This window comes from Capra hircus, chromosome 11 (genome assembly GCF_001704415.2).
Source record: "Capra hircus breed San Clemente chromosome 11, ASM170441v1, whole genome shotgun sequence".
NCBI lineage: Eukaryota > Metazoa > Chordata > Mammalia > Artiodactyla > Bovidae > Capra > Capra hircus.
In genome coordinates, this window is record NC_030818.1 from 6897725 (window position 1) to 6904906 (window position 7182).

The following is a 7182-nucleotide window of genomic DNA, read 5'->3' on the forward strand; positions in this document are numbered from 1 at the left end:
TCTACCAAGTGTTCCCTTCTTTCTACCATGATAGAGGCTCTCCTCTTTTGCTGTGTCAACTACAAATCGGCATTTGCCATCTTCCTCTACAAGGATTAAATCAGGTGCTGCTGCAGCTACTGATTTTCAACGCTCCCTAAAAGGAGTTCAGGGTGGAGGGCAGAAATGCAGCATTCTGTGCTCAGGTGAGGAGGGAGAGCCCAAACTCCTCATATCTGTTGTTGCTTAGTCACTCAGTTCAGTTCAGTTGCTCAGTCGTGTCCGACTCTTTGCGACCCCATGAATTGCAGCACGCCAGGCCTCCCTGTCCATCACCAACTCCCAGAGTTCACTCAGACTCACATCCATCGACTCAGTGATGCCATCTAGCCTTCTCATCCTCGGTCGTCCCCTTCTCCTCCTGCCCCCAATCCCTCCCAGCATCACAGTCTTTTCCAATGAGTCAACTCTTCACATGAGGTGTCCAAAGTACTGGAGTTTCAGCTTTAGCATCATTCCTTCCAAAGAAATCCCAGGGCTGATCTCCTTCAGAATGGACTGGTTGGATCTCCTTGCAGTCCAAGCGACTCTCAAGAGTCTTCTCCAACACCACAGTTCAAACGCATCAATTCTTCGGTGCTCAGCCTTCTTCACAGTCCAACTCTCACATCCATACATGACCACAGGAAAAACCATAGCCTTGACTAGACGGACCTTAGTCGGCAAAGTAACTCAGTCATGTCCAACTCTTTGCACCCCCATGGACTGTAGCCAGCCAGCCTCCTGTGTCCATGGGATTCCCAAGGCAAGAATACTGGAGGGGGTTGCTATTTCCTTCTTCAGGGGATCTTCCCTACCCAGGGATCAAACCTGAGTCTCCTGCATTGGCAGGCAGGTTCTTCACTGACTGAGCCACCAGGGAAGCCCCTCCTATTTAGAAAAACACTAAAATCCTTCATAGTGACGACTGCTCCTCTTGACTAGTAGAAACCTTATGTGAAAATATATGTGCAGACGGCATGCACTTCTTCACCAAAATCACATATATACTGACGTTCCCCCTGCATCTTTGGAGTATTTTCTCAGAACTATCTGACATGCCGTCCCTTGGACCACAGAATCCTCATTTTGCTCCAAATAAAACTTAATTCGTAACTCTCACATTGTGCATTTAGAAAAATTTTTCCTCTTAAGTTTTAGCTTAGTGCAACCTGTTTTCCTTGGACTGCAAGGAGATCAAAACCGTCAACCCTAAAGGAAATCAACCCTGAATATTCATTGGAAGGACTGATGCTGAAGCTTCAGTACTTTGGCCACCTGATTCAAAGAGCTGACTCACTGGAAAAGACCCTGATGCTGGGAAAGGTTGAAAGCAGGAGAGGAAGAGGATGACAGAGGGTGAGATGGTTGGATGGCATCACTGAGTCAATGAACATGAGTTTGAGCAAGTTGGGGAGTTGGTGATGGACAAGTCTGGTGTGCTGCAGTCCATGGGGTCCCAAAGAGTTGGACACGACTTAGTGACTGAACAACATTCTGCGTTCCAATGTTATTCCTCCTGACAGTAGGGCATTGTTCCTTCCCCAGTGGTGGCTTAATTTCTTCGGGTTACTTGCCTTCCAGGAATCCAATGCCACTGCCAAAAAAATGGCATTTTTGTTTTTCATATTTATCTTCTGTGTTTGTTCTCCAAAACTGAACACTTTAGGAGCAACATCTACCAATTCAGAAAGTGCATTAGGTTCATTCCAAATGCACTCATTTTGGCAATATTTCTCCTAATATGAGGCACTTTGTACCCTGTCTCTTCAAAAAAGGCCAAATTTACCATTCTAATATTTCCAGGGGCCTTGGGACCTGCATTAGTATGTCTGTAGGCCCTATAAAGCTTTTCCAAGAATTCAAAGGAGTATTTATTATGAATTTCTTGTATTTGTTCAAGTTGCTTTGCTTTCATTCCCTTTTTCAAAGACCCCCATCAGCTTGCACCTTTGCGAGTGCTCTGATAAGGGCACCCTTCCCTCACCGGGGTCCCAGTGTGGTGCATCTGCGGGTGCTGCCAAGAGGGCTTCAGGTGGAACAGATCCTCTCTGTAAGGAGGGTTGCAGTCTTTCCAATTAAAGGAGTCTGAGAAACCCACCTGGCTGGTTGTTTGCATTTAGGTCCCCTAAAAGCTGATTGTGGGGCGAGTGGTAAAGAACCCACCGGCCAATGAAGGACACATAAGAGGCGCAGGTTTGATCCCTGAGTTAAGAAGATCCTCTGGAGGAAGGCATGACAACCCACTCGAATATTCTCTCCTGGAGAATCCCATGCACAGAGGAACCTCCTGGGTTACAGTCCAGAGGGTCACAGAAAGTCAGACATGACTGAAGCAACACAGTACATCACTGATTACATAAGAGAAATTGCCTGCCTTGGGAGTGGTTTTCAAATTAGGGGCCCTGTTGGGTCTTAGATGGCAATACCAGGCCAAGTTCCTGTGCCCCAAGAACTAACACTGGATTTTCTAATTGATTCCTACGAGGAGGGATAGTCCTGGGCTTCCCTACTGGCTTAGTGGGTTCAGAATCCACCTACCAATGCAGGAGACACAGGTTCGATTCCTGGTCCTGGAAGATCCCACATGCCGTGGCACGACTAAGGACAATGACTAAGCCTGTGCTCTAGAGCCTGGGAGCCACAACTTTTATAGCCAAATGCCCCGGGAAGCAAACTCATTCAGAAGGACAGTGTGGATAGTGGAGTGCAATTTATTACACCGGTGGGTCCGAGGCAGAGCTCCCTCTCTAGCCAGGGACCCTGATTTTTTGTGACAACCTTTTATACCCAAAGCATACATGCCCAAGCCCACAACCCCCAAATTCTTTAAAGGCCACCCTGGACAATGTTAGTACAAGATACAATCAGGTAACAGCCATAAATTTACATTCTTGGTCATGCAGTCTAACTTACATCAATGGGTATTATTAAGATTACAGATAGTGAATGATTACATAGAGGTCACTGCATTCCTTTTGGCTCTGGGAGGTCTAGGTATGGGGTCAGCCTGGTCTGGTTTCCAGGTTCCCGGGAGGCCTGCTAGTTGTTGGTGTTTTATCTCCATGGCCTCCCAGATATATAGTCCAAAGTTCACCAAGAGTGTAAGATGGAGTTCCCTTTCTTTTAAAATGGAGTCACTCCAGTCACTGTAACCTGCTTCTTTCCTTCCTCACAGTTACTGAACCCTGTGTACCCTAGCGCCTGTGCTCCGCAGCATGAGAAGCTGCAAGGAAAAGCCTGCATACCACGACTAGAGGGTAGCCCCTGCTCACCGCTAGAGAAAGCTCTCGATGCAACAAAGACCCAGCACAGCCGAAGGAATAAATCTTTAAAAAGGAGGAGTAGTCCTAAGCACGTCAGGAATCGCAGCTGGATAGACACAGAAATTGGGTTAAAAAACGTCTAGGGATTCTTCCCTCTAACAGGGTGCTCCACTCACAAAACAAACACAAAACAAACTGGCTTACTCCACAGAAGAAAAAACAAAAAAGCTCCAAACAAAAGGAAATGAAGTTTCTGGCTGTACAGACCAGAGGGACTACCTTATCTATGGGGACAGCACTTCAGCTCCTAAATGTTGATTCCTTGCTTCAGCTTCCCGGTGCTGAGGCAGCCAGAACTCTGAGGAGAAGCTCCTTGGCCAAGTGGTCCTGGCAACTGTCAGTGCCTTTTCCGAATATTCCCCAACCAGGATGGCTGGCCGTGAGCCCGAAGGTTCCTGGCAGGTTTCATCAAAACTTGTTACCAAGTCTAATTTTATACTCCTCGCCACACAATAGACCAGAGGCAAGTCGCTGGGGAAAGGAATAAGGACTTTATTGAGAAAGCCAGCAGACCAAACATAAAACAGACTACCACCCCCTGAGGGAGCCATCTTGCCTGAGTTAGAATTCTGGCTTCCTTTATACTAAGGGGGGCGGGGCAGGGAGGCGGGGAAGGGAGGGCGGAAATAAGTCAAACACTTCCTGGTTCACCTCCGCCTCTGGAGGGGACCTGTGAATTTCTTCCTCTCTGCAGTCAGTCACAGGTGAACCTCATCTGGCTCTCTCCTGGGAGCTAATCTGAGGTCGTTTTGGCTTAATGATCATTACTTGGGCTGGAGGGTTCTCAGAGATAGGCCATTATGTCGAATTAAAGCTTACAGGCAACATCCCTTTAGTGATTAGCTTGTAACAGAATTCAAAGATTTTCCCTACTACAAAAAGTTTTTGTCAGTATCTGAGATGGGATCCAATGGCACCCCACTCCAGTACTCTTGCCTGGAAAATCCCATGGACGGAGTCTGGTAGGTTGTAGTCCATGGGGTCTCGCAGAGTCGGACACGACTGAGCAACTTCACTTTCACTTTTCACTTTCATGCTTTGAAGAAGGAAATGGCAACGGACTCCAGTGTTCTTGCCTGGAGAATCCCAGGGACAGGGGAGCCTGGTGGGCTGCCATCTATGGGGTCGCACACAGTCGGACACAACTGAAGCGACTTAGCAACAGCAGAGATGGAGACCCAAAATATATGTTCTTAATTATATCTTTTGATCTGTACAAATAAAAGAACATATTTATTTAATCAAGAATGAATCTTTTTCAAATTCTCAGGTTTGGAAGAGCGAAGGAAAAGGAGGGTATATAATTTTGGTGTCAGCTGCTTAAAATGATAATGTGGTGGTGTTTGTTGTTTAGTCGCTACTTTGTGTCCCACTCTTTGCTCTTAATACAGAGGAACCTCACTTAATGCTGATGCCAGGGGAAAAGTAATAAAGATCTCCACTTCTGGCTTACCTAGGGGACCTTGGAGCAGAGAGCCCCAGGGCATCCCCAAGAGCCTTTAAAAAGATCTCTGAAGTCAGTCATTTGCATTGTAATATTAAGACTTTCTTTGTCTTTTTATACTTGTTCTCTGACTTGTGGACAGTAGACATTCTCAGAGGTTATATGACATGTTACATCACAAGAGACTGGATGCTGCTACTGCTAAGTTGCTTCAGTCATGTCCGACTCTGTGCGACCCCATAGACGGCAGCCCGCCAGGCTCCCGTGTCCCTGGGATTCTCCAGGCAAGAACACTGGAGTGGGTTGCCATTTCTTTCTCCAATGCATGAAGGTGAAAAGTAAAAGTTAAGTCGCTCAGTCGTGTCTGACTCTTCGTGACCCCATGGACTGCAGCCCACCAGGCTCCTCCGTCCACGGGATTTTCCAGGCGAGAGTACTAGAGTGGGGTGCCATTGCTTTCTCCTAAGAGACTGGATATGAGAATTCAACTCTCTTGTTAAGTTAGACATTTCCAAACTCTAAGTATGGATATGTAGTGCTATATACAATAATACCACTGTTCTCAATATGTCTGTTTGTTTTGGAAAGTGGAGTTATTTTCCATAAAATATATGGTATTTATATTAATACATAGACAGTTTATTGTCATTATTTAAAATAAGAAGAGACACTTTGCCTTTCCAAGGCAGGGAGGTGCGAATTAGATCCCTGGTTGGGGGGCTGGTATCCCACGTGTCTTGCAGCCAAAATAACAAAAAATAGAACAGAAACAATATTATAACAGGTTCAATAGTCTTTTAAAAAATGGTCCACATGAAATCTTTAACAAGAAAATAAACAAGAAAATAAATGTTTAAAACACTCACCATCTTAATTTCTAACATAGTAAATACCGACAGACATAACTAAAAGCACTTTGGAATCCTTAATCACTTTTTAAAAATGTAGACGTTTGCAAACTGCCGGCTCCCAGTTTATGACAGAAAGCTTTGCCGGCATCCCCCTTTGCTACCATGGTATCTGTCTCCCTGGAATGGCAAAAGGACTTCGCATGAGGTGGCCAAAGTACTGGAGTTTCAGCTTTAGCATCATTCCTTCCAAAGAAATCCCAGGGTTGATCTCCTTCAGAATGGACTGGTTGGATCTCCTTGCAGTCCAAGGGACTCTCAAGGGTCTTCTCCAACACCACAGTTCAAAAGCATCAATTCTTACATTTTATATATTTTTTCTAAGTCTCAGCGCCCTCAGGGATGTGTCTGGGTATCTCCTGATGATCAGGGCAACGAGTCCCTGTGGATATCATTATTTGTTGTTGTTCAGTCCCTAAGTTGTATCCAACTCTTTGCAACCCCATGGATTGCAGCACACCAGGCACTTCTCTCCTTCATTATCTCCTGGAGTTTGCTCAAACTTATGTCCATTGAGTCTATGATGCTATCTAACCATCTCATCCTCATATCATCATAGTTGGAAGTTTCAGACTGGAGCAGTCTAACTTGCTTGTGGTATCTAGAATTCCGGAGGTGTTGCAGGGAAAAGCCAATTCTGACTCCACCTTGGAACTGTTTCTTTGACTTGCTTTCAATTGCTTTTATTACACATAATTGTACATAAATATATATTGATGATATATATCCCATCACAAACAGAGTTTGCTCAAACTCATGTCCATTGAGTTGATGCCATCCAACCATTTTGTCCTCTGTTGCCCAGTTTTTCTCCCGCCCTCAATCTTTCCCAGCATCAAGATCTTTTCCAATGAGTTGGCTCTTCCCCTGCCCATCTCCCTGAGTTTTAAAGTGCCTTTTTTCAGGATTCTGTCCACCTATAGATGGCAGGAAGGAGGAAATAAACACACCCCCCTGCTTGAGGCAGGTCATTCTAGGAGGTATGTGCAAGATTAATGTCCTTTTTACTTTGTTTCCTGACCTCCCCTGCCCATTTCTGAGCCATAAAATAACCTGGCATCCAGACCCCGAACGAGATGATTATTTCAAGACATTAGTCTGCCATTTTCTCAGTCAGCTTTCCAAATGAAGTCATATTCCTTGTCTCGGCACCTTGTGTCTCAGATTCATTCACCTGTCCTGCACCTATCAAATCAGCCTGAACTAGGCAACAGTGGGATGTCTGCTTTACAAAAGTTAACCAACATGATTCAGAAAGATATTAATAAATGATGTTCCTTAAAAGCCATCTGAGTTGGCTCCCACTTTGGGAGCATCCTACACAGGCCAGTGCATGTAATAATTGCTCAAATGGAGCTCAGAAAGGAAGGAAAAGTTCATTTGCTGGAATAATTTAGAATAGATTTCAGCAGACATTTCTGGGGATGGGGATTCTTCCCTGGTGTCTCAAATGGTGAAGAATCCACCTGTAATGCCGGAGACCTGG